This window comes from Chionomys nivalis, chromosome 24 (genome assembly GCF_950005125.1).
Source record: "Chionomys nivalis chromosome 24, mChiNiv1.1, whole genome shotgun sequence".
Classification (NCBI taxonomy): Eukaryota; Metazoa; Chordata; class Mammalia; order Rodentia; family Cricetidae; genus Chionomys; species Chionomys nivalis.
The window spans coordinates 9555155-9569607 of record NC_080109.1 but is presented as its reverse complement, the minus strand read 5'-3'; positions in this window follow the sequence as shown (position 1 = coordinate 9569607).

Genomic DNA, 14453 nt, shown 5'->3' with positions numbered 1-14453 from the left:
TTTTCTATCCTTCCAAACAACTTACCCACAAACTCCTACTTGCTATCTTATAAATTCATGGCCTCTTTTTCTTTATATATTATATCTAATATATTTTATATAATATGTATTTTATATAACAATGTTATATAAACATAAATAAACATAAACATAAATCATCATAAATATATTAAATACAGAAAAACAAGATATTTAGGCTGAATAACATACTCATATGTATGGGTTTTCAGGGCTGATCATTTGGAATTAGATAATCAATTGTTCTCTTCCCTCAGAAAGACCATTTCTCTTCTTCTCAGCTTTCCTGAGTTCCCAGTAATTCTGTGTGTAAAATTGAGGCTTTCTGAGGTTTCTCCCTTTCCCATTATCATGTCTACCCATGTCCTTTTTCAGATCAGGCTTAAGGAGGTGAGACTTCATAAATATAGAGCTTCTGATATAACTAGAAGGCCCAATCTCAGAGCAAACTTTCCATTCCTTGAAATCTTGCATAAGTTTCTACGTTCCTCCCTTAAGTACAGGCGATGTGTTACAGATGTATTTCAGGATGATGCTGGTTTAGAAAAATTGCAGTTGTAGAATCTTTTCTAAATGTTTTGGTTTAACTACTAACCCTGTTTAGCTGGCTAGGCTTCTGGTAACAGTAATAATTTCTCACTTGTTGAGAAGACCTTGAGTAAATTAGAGACTTAAATAAGATTAGCTATTGGTTACTCTTAAGGTATGCATGATATTATTATACTGCTTGGTTTATCATGCCATGCTTGTAATGTTGTTCATATGTATCATAATTGGGTAGAACTGTTGATTGCTTCTTTCCTTTAGAACAATGTTTCTCAACCTATGGTTCATAACCCCCTTTCGGGTCATACAGACCTTTCACAGGAGTTACTCAACACTATCAGAAAGCACAGATATTTCTATTATAACTCAAAACAGCACCAAAATTACAGTTATAAAACGTAAATGAAAATAATTCTGTGTTTGGGGACCACCACAGCATGAGAAACAGTTTTAGAGTGTTGCAGCATTTGTAAGTTTGAGAACAACTGCCTTTGAAGATTACATGATGCGTTTTGGTACCATGAGAGCTTGTCCCTCAAGACGGTGTTTTCATGTTATCTTCAGATCAGAGAATTATGTATTGTTTTTCTGAAGTGCACACTATCTTCAGCAAGAGGAGCATGCCTGTCATCTTCAGGGGTAGAATCAAAACTTCTAGGCAATAGCCTTAGCCTACAATGTTTTGAGATTTTCTATGAGTACTCTAGTCAACAACTAAAAGAGAACCTCTCATGCCTGGTGGTTTTTTTTTTTTTTTTTTTTTCCATAGTCCTTAGACATGATTTTAGAGGGAGCACTGTCATCCCAAATTGGGATATTTCATTTAAACTATCTATATATATTTATATACTGACCTCTGCGTACTATAGGTATCTTAGGTATTTTTAGATAGATAGATAGCTAATAGTATGATTCTTTATGCCTTTTACAGACATTAATTTTACAGACTTTACCATTAATTTTCCTTCTTTTCCCCTTCTTTCCGATTTATCCACTATCCCCTCCTTAATTAGGGTCCACCCTTTTGCCAGATCAATCAGATCACTTGTACCCTGCTAGTCCCCTTTCTATTGTTCCCCACCTCACAATGGTCCCACTTGAAATTTCTGGTTTCTGTAGTTACTCCAAATTATTAACTTATATACCAATATTTGGGGTCAAGCACCTCAGATAGGTGAGAACATGAGAAATTTATCTTTCTGTTCTTAGTTACCTCAGTCGCTCTAAAATTAATAAGACAGAAGAAATGTCTCTCTGTGTATATACATACACATGTGTGTTTCTTTTTCAGCCAGTATAAAAATCTAGATCAGTTTTTCTCTATCATGTTTCCTTAATTATTGAAAATCAAAGCATATTACCAATCTTACAAGTGCTTAGTTATTTCCTTGTTATTTTATTGCAATATGGCATTTTATTTAATCTTTTAAGCATATGATTATATTTTATTAATAATATTTTAAATTTTTCTCTTATTTAGTGGATAGGTCAAAAGAATCTCTATATACTAACAGAAACAAAATTTCTTCAATGTACCTAACACAATTCAGCTCAATGTATTAGAACTTTCCAAAGAAGGAACTGCACAATAAAAAGAGATGTATAGATACAGACTTTTTCATTAGGGAACTGTCCGTTATGCTTCTGAAGGCTGGGATCTGCCAGAGCTGCTGTATACAAGCTGAAGATCCAGGAGTAACCATTGCATGCCTCCGTACCATTCCAAATGTCCAAGAAATGGGAAAAGAGTGGTGACGGAAGGCAATGTGGGTCTTGGATTTCAAAGGCCTCACTTTTTCCTGCTCAGATGTGTCAGGGGAGCAAAATGAAATAGAGATGAGAAAGAGGAGACCTGGGGTAGGACATGGCAGTGAAATATCATCCAATCTCCGTAAGGATGAAGTAGACCAATGTGTCCTTTCATTGTCTTTGAAAACTACATTTCAATAAATATTATATTGTTTTATTAACCCATTAATGCGATTTAATTACTTTAAGCTAATTCATGTGCTGAGTTAATATTTAATTATCTACCTTCTGGGTAAGAGAGATGTGTAATCTCTTCCTCTAAGAATTTCTAGATAAGGAAATAAAATTAAAAACACAAACTTCCAGAAGTAGCATTTGTGTGTGTGTGTGTGTTTTTCCTGTTTTGGTAGAGTTCATTGTTACTTCTTTTACACACAAATTGTTCTAAAGAATTCTAAAATACTTAGTTGATTCAAAATCATTCTTATATTCAGGGTAGTAAAATAAGAATTCAAGTTAGCTTAAATCAGTGCACTTCATAAAATATTTAACATTTAAGAACAGTATTTTAGGACATCCTTCTAGAACCAGGCGGATATGTGCCTCATTCACAGTGGATGGTACATTTTGGTGGCCTTCAATTTTGTTCTCAGACTTAACAAGGGCACTCATTTTAGCTCAGCAACCAACTTCTCTTTCAATTTGTGTTTCGTTTCAGTAATTGTTCCCCACATTTTCTTGTAAAGCAAATCTCATTTGATTACTAGACCAAATCAGCCTATTTGTGTACAGAACCCCAAAGGACTAGAATTTAATCCCTTGGAGTGCTTAACATTCTTGTGAGTCAGGAGCAAAGCTAAAGCAAATTGCTGATCTGAGACACCCGTGCCTAATTCGTGGATAGAGCTGACAGACATACGCTTTGTTCTATTAAAAGCTTGTAGGCGTATTGTTTTTCCTCTAGTAACCTCCAAGAGATATTGAACACATTTTAGGATGTCAACAGGAATATTTTGAGCCCATAGCAAGAATGAATTGATGGTCTCTGTCAACTCTTAAAATCTGAAATTTAAATGAATATGCTCGCTGGAATTTGTTTGCACTCTCCTTACTTTGAAACAAAATGACAGCATGAATTGACTCTGCCTGGGTTTTGTCTTGAATATTCTCTAAGTTGTGGCCTCAAACACTAAGGCTTGTATGATGTGCAGAGCCTCAGTTTGAGCTTTGTAGTATGCTTGGTTTTCTTTGCTATAGCTACATTCATATTTATTTAATCTACCTCACTCGTAAACTGGTGACCCAATAGAAAGAACATGGTAAAAAGTTGGCACTGAGATGCCCACATGAGAAGTAACTAAAACGAAGAATAGACAAAACATCCAAGTAGGTCAAAATAAGAAAGCCACGTGAAGAAGCAGGTGTGAAAGAGGCCTTTCTGTGGAAAAGGGTGAATTTTAAAGACACCTTAAGAGATTACAGGCAAAGGGACCTGAGATATTTGGAAAGTCATTTTCACAATTAATAAGCTTAGAATATAGAGCAGTTTAAATGAATTTGATGCTTATTTCCAATTGGCTTACACAACACCCTTGGAATCTGAAAATAAAATCAAGCCATGACAAAATATTTGATTTATATTTTTAAAAGATAAAAGATCACAATTATGTTAACATATATCATGATGCAACCTGCTTCAATCATTCCCCAGAAACCCATTCCGGCAGGTACTGAGTACCACCTCATCTTTTTTTTTTATTGATTTTTATTGAGTTCTACATTTTTCTCTGCTCCTTTCCCTGACTCTCCCCTTGCCTTCAACCCCCCACCAAGGTCCCTATGCTCCCTATTTACTCAGGAGATCTTGTGTTTTTCTACTTTCCATGTCGATTAGATCTATGTATGTCTCTCTTAGGGTCCTCATTATTTTCTAAGTTCTTTGGGATTGTGATTTGTAGACTGTTTTTTGTTTGTTTGTTTGTTTTTTGCTTTATGTTTAAAAACCACTTATGAGTGAGTACATGTGATAATTGATAATTGTCTTTTTAGGTCTGGGTTACCTCACTCAAAATGATGTTTTCTAGCTCCATCCATTTTCCTGCAAAATTCAAGATGTTATTTTTTTCTGCTGTGTAGTACTTCATTGTATAAATGTACCACGTTTTCCTTATCTATTCTTTGGTCCTGTAAGAATGGCCGAGATCAAAAACACTGATGACAACTTATGCTGGAGAGGTTGTGGGGTAAAGGGAACACTTCTGTGTGGAGGTCAGAGTTTATGAAGTTCTTTCTCTCAATCTACTTTCTATATGAGAATCAAACTCAAGAGTGGAGGGACAGTCTTACTTAGATAGCAATTTCCCAGCTGAGCCATTTTGCTAGCCCTGGGTTTCTTTTCTGTCTTCTAAGAACAGTTTGCTCAGATGCAGAAACCACTGTTACATGAGGTTGCAGGATGTTGGACAATGAGGTGGAGCAACATGGTCTCCAACTACTGTGTCAGGAATCTGGGATTCATGCCATTCTGCATCCTGGACTATGTTTTAGAACTCTGTTTTTGGCTGATAATTATATTTTTCTTCTTCATGTGAGGTAGCTTAATTTTAGGACTATCAGTTGCTTTCCCAAAGGTCTCAGCTTATCTGAGTTGCTCCCGCATAAATCAGTACCGTGGGAATGACAAATGGCTAAGTTCCAAAAGAAAGTAGCTGAAGAAACATTCAGGATGAAATAGAGGTCTCTGTAGCTGGTACTTCCCCACAAATCCCTGGCTCCCTATTGTCACAGTATTTCACTTTTCTCTGCAGCTCTTTGAATTCGTTCTGCAAGTGAGTTCTCCTGCACTGGAACAAAGAGGACTCCCAGAATCAAATACATGTGCTCAAGTTGCCTACTGCATATCCCAGGGAAAGTGAAAGGTAATTCCCTCTATTATCCCCTAATGCCGATCCCATTAAAGGGTCACCCTTCCTTGACCACATGTTTTGGGTGGATTACATAACAAAAACAAAACCCTTGAGTCATGATCACATTCCCCGTGGCATCCAGAAAGGACATGGCTGAAAACAGAAAAAATAGAGGAGGAAATTATCAAGACATGTTTCCCCACAAAGAAATCAATTCATCCTTTTTTCCACTGGGACATTTTTTTTCTTTTTAAATTCTGTTATTGAGTAACCAATTCTCTCCATTTAGTCCTCTTCTCATCTTAGGCTATGTTTAAGGCCTAACATCCCCGTACTCTTGTGAGGACTAAAGCAACCGTCCAGGTGCTGCATGGAGGTTATTGCAGCAGACAGACTCACCTAAAAGTTATCAAATATTTGTGGGCTGGTTTTCTTTGCTTTCAACAATGAGGACCCTAAAAGAAACACACATAAATCTAATCTACAAGGGTAGTAGTAAAAGACAAGATCTCTTGAGTAAATAGGAGCATGGGGGCCATGGGAGCGGGTTGAAGGGGAGGGGAGCAGCAGGGAAGGGAGCAGAGAAAAATGTAGAGCTCAATAAAAATCAATAAAAGAAGTTATCAAACGTGATGCATGGCTCCAAAGAGCTCAGTCTGAAAGCTTAAAATGACTCATGACTCTATGTCATCATTCCTGAAATAGAGATGATAGAGTTACTTTTTGCTACAGCATAGTTATGGGTTGTGTTCCAAGTATCCATGTGTTGGAAGTTTAGAAGTCAAGCACGCTTTGGAAATGGTGAGAGACTTAGCAGAGTTCGGCTCTAGAATGAATGGAGGTGCCCAGGACAGTTGGAGGTAAACTTTCAGAAGCAACTATTGAAAGATTTTTCTTTTTGTATTATCTTAGCACATGCTCTCTCTTTCTGTGTTACATCTTTACCTCCAAGTTGGTGACTTAATTATATGATATCTCAATTGAATTACCTATAAGATCCCAAGTGCTGAAAATAGTCTCTCCTGCCAATCCCTTGAATATTCAGAGAATTAATTGTTTTTTTATTAAGAAAACATGCCTTGATCCGGGCGGTGGTAGCACACGCCTTAAGTCCCAGCACTCAGGAGGCAGAGGCAGGCAGATCTCTATGAGTTTGAGGCCAGCCTGGTCTACAAGAGCTAGTTCCAGGACAGGCTCCAAAGCTACAGAAAAGCCCTGTCTCGAAAAAACAAAATAAATAAATAAATAAATAGAGAGAGAGAGAGAGAGAGAGAGAAAGAAGAGAAAACATTTAATTACAGTAACAGAAAACACTTTCTTGTAATACCAATTTGATGATTAAATTAGTATTGATAGTATTGAGACTGTAGAGTAGTGACTGGTATATGGTAAAATTATACTAGCATTAGATTTAATATTAATAATTAATATCTCTAGTACCCAATTTTCTTCTATGTTGTGTGTACTATCATTCACATTTTATTGCTGTGGTAAACACCTCCAGGAAACAGTTTATAGGAGCAAAGATTTAATTTCACTATGAGCTTCAGAGTTTGTAGTCCGTTGTCACTTGGCTCAGTGGCCTCTGGTCACTGGTCTGAATGAACACCATGGTGGCAACTTGTGGTAAAGTGAACCAAATCAGCTTCTGCCGGGCAGAACGTAGAAAGAGGCTGGGACTTTTGTAGGCAGTGTATATTCTTCCAGCATATTCTTCCACCCTAAGTCACCAATTTCCTCTAACCAGGTCACACCTTGCTTTACTTCCCAACAATCTCAGTACACATCAATAGATATATTGACTAACATATTGACCCAGGGATGAAGTCAGAGTCTTTAGTGCCTAATCACCATGCCAAAGCCCATTAGATGACAACTATTTGACGTTTAAATAATATCTCAAATATCATAGATATACTGTACACATGAGTTTCAGGAGTGTTTCATCATGACATGACCTAAATATTTGATGTAAATTATGTAAACCAAATCTGAGGAAATGGGTGGATTTGAGAAGAAGAACAACAAAAGCATCTGATTCATGTGTAGGGAGACGTCACATCTCGTCTGCATCATCTGTCCATGGTGTAAATTCAGTGTTCTCATTCCTAAAAATTTTATCTTTGCCTTTTTAGAGTTCATATTAGGACTGAAACACTGTTTCTATCTATGTCTAGAGCTGATGATTTGAAAGTTTAGAGTACTACTGGCTGTTCTTCTAGGTTAAATTACCAGCACCTCATTGTGACTCGTCACCACCTAATTCCAGTTTCAGGAGATCCAATACTCTCTTATGGTCTCCACAGGCACCAGGCACACATGTGTTTCACAGAAATACCTGCAGACAAAATACCCATACACATAAAATTAAAAAAAAACGATTTAAAAAGAATTTTCATTGTTAGATATTAAATGTGATCTACTTCTTTGCCACATTCTATTTTTATGTGTGACATTTTCTTTCTGAAAATAGCTTCAAACTTGTAAACCTTATTAACTATCAACCTTAATGGAAACAAAATGCTGCTTGTCCTTCTATGGAATAAATACCTGTGAATGAGCTGTCAATATATCTCACAACTGGAAAAATCTTATGAACATTATGTTCAGGATGAATAGCTCTGCACCAACATGCACACTTGTTAAGCATAATTGCATAAAGTTTCAGAAGAGGAAAAGCCCAGCTGGTGAGAGAAATGAGAGCATAGAAGCTGGTAGTGAGGAAAACTCTCAACTGTTGGTACGAATGATAAAAGTTTTTCTATTTCCGGGGACTGTGGCTGTACAGATATGTATTTGAATATACACTAGCTGTCTCTATATTTATCTGACAATTTCTTGCCAATAAATTATCAAAGGTAGGTATTCTTTTTCTATATTTAGGGTAGTTAATAAAATATCCCTCTCAAAATATTTTACTAAACCACCAGCATATGTTGGTGCTAACTTTCATGATGTCACTTGACTGGACCTTGGAGTACATATGTGTTGGGGGAAGCTATATTCTGTTAAGCCATTGGCAGAAAGAAGCTTCTTTATTCATTAACCAATAAAAGCAACACATAGACAGAAGGGCTTCCCACATCACACATTAATTTAGACCATGTTATACTGAGTGCTTTGCTACTGAATGTTTGGGTGAGATCACTCTTTGGATCAGGAGACTGAGGAAAGCAAGTCACCTACCATAATGTGGATTTCTTTCTTCCAGTCAATTAAGGATATTTTAACAACAAACATGGAGTAAGTAGAAGCTTCTCTGACTTTAATGCTTTTACTGGGACATTAGGCTTTCCAAGATTTTGAACCTGGACTGAAACACTGTTTTTTTTTCTAAGTCTAGAACTTGCTGGTAATTAATGTAATACTTAATCATCATATTTCTTATACCCAAACCTTCAGACTTAGAATAAAATTGCACATTGTTTTTCTAGGTCTATAACTGGTTGATTGCAGACTTGGACCCCTCAGCTTCCATAATTGCTTGATGCCATTCCCTATTTTATATGTAGATAAGGAATACATATTTATGACTTATAATGTGGGATATAAACATACATAAGAGATGCTTTTAATTCTGGTTTTGTAGAACTCTAAGACTTATACATTTTTTATTAATTTATTATATAATTTCTTAAAAATACCAAAAAAAAAAAAATCTCACTCCCCCCCTTTTTCCACTCCCCTCCCTCTCCCTCCACAGACCCTCCCACCCACCCCTCCAATCCTAAGAGAGGGCCATGCACCCTGCCCTGTGTAAAGTTCAAGGCCCTTCCTACTATATTTAGGTTGAACAAGGTTTACATCCAAAGGGACTAGGATCCCATGAAGCTGGTCTATGCAAATAGAAACAAATTCAAGTGTCAATATCAGTAATCACTCGATCTGCCCCAAATGTCAACCACATTCAAAGGGGCTTGGTTGTCCCTATGCTCATTCACTCTCAGTCCAGTTGGAGTTGATGAGCTACCATTAGCTCAAGCAAACGATCTCAGTGGATGAACATCTCATGGTCTTGGATTTCATGCTCATACTCTCCTTCCACTCTTATACATTTATAATTTTCTTTCAGAAATCTAATTTAACCTCGGGTCCTGCAGGACATAAGGATTTATTTGTCTTCACTCTAGATGCATTTTGAGAAGGTTGATTTTGTTTAATAACCACACTTTTATTGGGCGTATTCAACTAATAGCAAGAAAGGGATTGAATTTTGTACCTTCAGTTCAGAAAATGGTTATTCAGTCCTCCTCCCACTGTGCTGTGGAAGCTCTAGCCATTTGTAAACAAATTTCCTCGGCACAGTTCTTTTTCACTTGCTCTTTGAATCTTATTCTTAAAATTGTGCCTCATTTATTTAATTTTCTTTCAACTGCATAATCCCCAGTATCATTTTGTTAACTACTATCATCAATAACTTTGCCATTAGAAGAGAAGTACGTTTTATTAGTGGTTAAGGTAATAGGCTGTGCATTAAAATGACTATGTTCAGACCTTAGTTTAGACACTGCACAACCAGGACCTGGCAGATATTGTTCATAATATATAATAATATAACTCAAACAACTGGAGAATACTGATAATAGCAAAATATTATACTACACATATAAAAAGGATATAGCCATGTCAGTACATTGATAGACTTTTCAGTGGTATTGATTGCACATTACATGTTTCTGCTACAATATCTCAGGATTTCAAAGGAAAAATAAATGAAAATAAGAAGTAAGACATTTAGTTTTATGAAACTTACATTGTTATGTTGACAGTTATATAGTTTTACATAAACTAAGATATTAACTGAAAAGCTATGTAGTAAAAATTCAATTGTATATGGTTAAAAGCAAAATGATTAGGAAATTTTAGCACGTTTAAATTTTTTTCTTTCATAGTAAATGCATTTTACCTAAAATATATCCTGATTCTCGTTTCTTCTTGTTCTGTTCTTTTCAGTTCCTACACGACCTCCCTCTCATCCAGATCTACATCCTTTCTGTCTCTTCTAGAAATAATAATTATAATAAAATAACATACAGTGTAATATAATACAATTATATAACATTAATATGATAAAGCAACATATTGGAATAAGACAAAACAAATAGAAAGAAAAGAGCTCAAGAAAATGTACAGGAAGAGTATAAAGATCCACCCCTTTGAAAACTCATAAATCCCATAAAAACATGAAACTGTAAGCCATAATATATAAACAAGGGATATATAGGGTATAAACTATGATTATTAAAATTTAAAAAATCAAAAGAAAAAAGCCCTGAAACAACATTATGAAATAAGGCCCCTACAAGATGGTGGTCATCTATGGTTAGGAATGTGGACTACCCTTAAGGGTAGTTTGTTTCTCCAGTGAAATAACTTTGAAAAACTTGAATTTTAATCTCTAAGTAGTTGTCAGGTGGAGATAGCTCCTGAATTAGGGATGGGCATTGCTGTCTACTTCCATTCTTAGTACCAGAGCCCATTTGGTGCAGACCCACTCAGCCCTGTACATGATTCTCCACACTCGTGGTTCTTATGTGCATTAATTCTGTGGTGTTTAGCAGACCTTGTTTCCCTGACATCCTCCGTCTCCTCCAGCTCTTATACTCTTTCCACATCTTCTTCTGCAGGGTTCCTTGAGACCTGAGAGTAGGGATTTGATGGAGACATAGCACTTAGGGCTGAATGTTCCTTTGTCCCTCATTTTCTGCATCTTGTCGTACTATAGCTCTCTATAATTGTTCACTTCTGCTATAGAAAGCTTTGCTGATGATGGCTGAGCAAGGCACTGATTTATGAATGTAGCAGATTGTAATTAAAAGTCATTTTATTGTTATATCCCTTTAGTAAAAAGAGTAGTATTTGATTTTACTCTGGGTCCTTGAGCATCTAGTCTCAGGTTCTTGGTCACCCAAGTAGCATAAGGTATAGCTTGCATTTCATGAAGTTGGCATCAAGTAAAATAAGATATTTAATAGTTACTCCTACAAGCTTGGTGCCTCCATTGCAATAATATGCATTGCAAGCAGGGCGCTCCTGTAGATTATAAGGTTTGTAGATAGGGTGGTTGGTGTTTCACCTTCTCTTTTGGTAGAATATAGAGTTCCTTATGGTACCAAGAACACTAGCTTATAGATGTAAATGCTCTAGGTAGACACTATCTTGTCTTCTCCATGTTCAAAGAGTACCATAAGAGTTTTCTTCAGTAATAGGTTCTTCCAGTAAGTTTGTGGGGAGTATGTATGAGAGATAATTCTAGTAGGGGATCAATCTCCCCCATTCTTTGACAATTTTATTTAGATTACTTTCATTAATGTCTGTATTTTAGGAAACTTCTACCTACTTGGGTTCCCATAAGCCATGAAATTGCCCTTAATTTTAATTATCTTTCTCCCTATTTCATATCTCATCTGCCTCATTCCTGCTCTCTTGCTTCATCCTTCCGATTCATTCCACTGACCCCTATGCTGTGGGACAATGGTCTGATAGCAATAAATGAGTGTTCCCCTTACTCCACATCCTGTCCTGTATAAGCTGTTATTTGTTTTATAGGTCTAATGTTTAAAGTCCTCTGTGCTGTTGGAATTTCTTTTCTAGTCCAGGTCATTTGGTGTTCTGTATGGCTCTTATAACTTGATAAGCACCTGCAACTGTAGGTTAGGAAATCATTTTTTATGACTAGATTTGTTTTTTTTTCTAATTTCTCACATTTCCTGGATTTTTGGGAAGCTAGAATATTTTAGATTTGACTTTTTCTTTAACCAAGGTAGCTATTTCTTCTGTCTCATTTTCACTCCAGAGATGATCTCTTTCATCTCTTGTATTTTGTTTGTAAGTCTTGCCTGTGAGGTTCAAGTTAAGTTACCAAACTTTTCATTTCCAAATTTTCATATGGTTTGGTTTTCTTTATTAATTCTATTTCTACTTACAGGTCTTGAGCACTTTTATCCATTTCCTTCCACTGTTGATTATGTTTTCATAAATTTCTTTAAGGGATTTATTCATTTCCTCTCCAAGGACCACTATCATATTACTAAATGCTGTTCTCTCAGGGACAAGGCTTGCTGGACTCCTTTGAGACATATTTTCATTGTTGTTAATGACTGTGTTTTCATACTTGTATCTAGGCATCTGGCTTTGGGATTGTAAGTCTAGGTTTTAATATCTAATTTGTTGTTGAATGTTCCTTGTCTCTGTTTGTTGTTGTTGTTGAATGTTCCTTATCTCTGTTTCTTTTTCTGTTTTTTAGGGGGGTGGGGTGGCTATTTGTTGCCTAGAATATGTTTATAGTTATTGAGACCTAATACTTAGAAATGGGAATGGGTTAGTATGGGGGTGGAGCTGACGAAGTCCATAGGAAGGTGAAAAGCAGAACATTCCACCAGGATCTGCTTAGTTGTCTGGGAATGGGCATTTAGAAAAGGCAAAGTCTACAATACATTTTCAACCAGAGAGCTAAAAATGAGACAGCAGGTTTGGCTTAGGAGGAAAGAAGAGAGATCTGAAGCTTACCTAACTGCCTTGCTTGCCTAGTTGCTTCTTTGGCAGACATCGTTGGCAGGTTCCTAGGGAATGCCTTGTGTATTTTGATGTTGAAACAAGGGGAAAAGTGTGGTGGTGGGGTTTGGAGAAAATATGTGTGAGCCACTAGAGAGTAACAAAGAGAAGGCGAGGACACAGAAGGTTTTTTTACAGAGTTGATGAAGAGACAGAGTGTCTGGACTTGGAGAAGAAAAGGGAGAAGTGGTGGGCTTAAGTTTGCCTACTGTTTTTCTTGGCCTGAGTAGTCTTTGGATTTACAGTGAATGCCATTTGCAGTTGGGAGCTGGGGTAAAGGAATGAGTAAGGAAGAAGGCAGGATGGGAAGGTACATGATTACTTGGGCTTGAGGACAGAGAGGAAGGGCTGCTACAGAGGTGGTTTGTTACAGAGTTGGGAGTGAGTCTGGGGTATTAGATTTGGAGGAGAGGGGTAAGAGATGAAAATCTGCACCCAGCCAACTGCTTCTCTGGCTGGCCACAGAATACATTGTCAATGCTATGTCCTTGAGCCTAAAAGTTAAAAAAAAGAATGTATCCAAAGTGTCAGAATTTCCCATACGTATGTATTTTCAAGATACTATTATAATTATTATCTTATAACCCAAACATCCTATCCCAAAAGTTAAATTAGCTAAGAAAGGATAAAATTGACCTGCCAATGTTAACTAATTCAGTAACAGCCTAAATACTTAGATATAATTTGACTGACTCTAAATTAGTATTCTTATGGAAAATTTTCAGAGATGCAGTTCTAAAGGGTTAGCAAAGGAAAGAAAAGTTAAATTAAGGGAAGGATGACTTTTGCTTCAGATCACTGGAGATGAAGATGTACTTAATGTGAAGAAATAATTCTGTAATCTCGTGAAGGCTTTTACCTTAATTGAAAAGGAAAAAGCTGGATAGGAAAAATACAAAGCATATATTTTGAGGAAGGAAAAAATGGAGCACCAGAAAGGGTACAGCTATGTCTTGAGTTCAAGAAGATAAACAGATTAAGAAATGGAATAAAGAGGGTGTTGATCTCAGGGCAAGATCCCACCCAGATAAGTTTACAGCTTGTGAAAAGGAATTAAAAAAATATATAGCCAGGTATGACAGTGCACACCATTAACCCCAGTCCTTTGATGGCAGAGGCAGGGAGATCTGAGTTTGAGGCTAGCCTGGTCTACAGATAAATTCCAAAACAGCCAAGACTAGGCAGTGAATATCACTACCAAAAGCAGAATGTCTGTGAAGATGTAATTGGACAAGGAGGCCATGTTTCAGTGCCAGCAAGTAGCAGAACTTGGCAACTTCATCCAAGTTGTTCTAACTTTTAAAAGTTAGGATAGATATATGGGGTTATGGAATTTCCTCAAAGACTAAGGAAAACTGCTGAAGCCACGCAGGTGTCAGGAATATCCCTGAATGGAGGCCCTGTGAGGCCATTGTGTGAAGCTGTGAATGTGAAGCCTGGGTTGCCTTGGAAGCCCTGAGATGTTGGAGATGAGAGACCCATGAGATATCAGCCAAGGAGATTCGCTAATAAAAATGAAACCAGACTAAGAAATAGAACTATGTTGCAGTTAATAAAGCTGAACGGAGTTGGAAACCTGAAGAACATTTTGACATTAGACATGGAGATGTAGAGTTTGGAGTTTGCATAGATAGTTTTTGGTCTTGATTTGATCTAATATTTCCTCATTATGCTCACTTC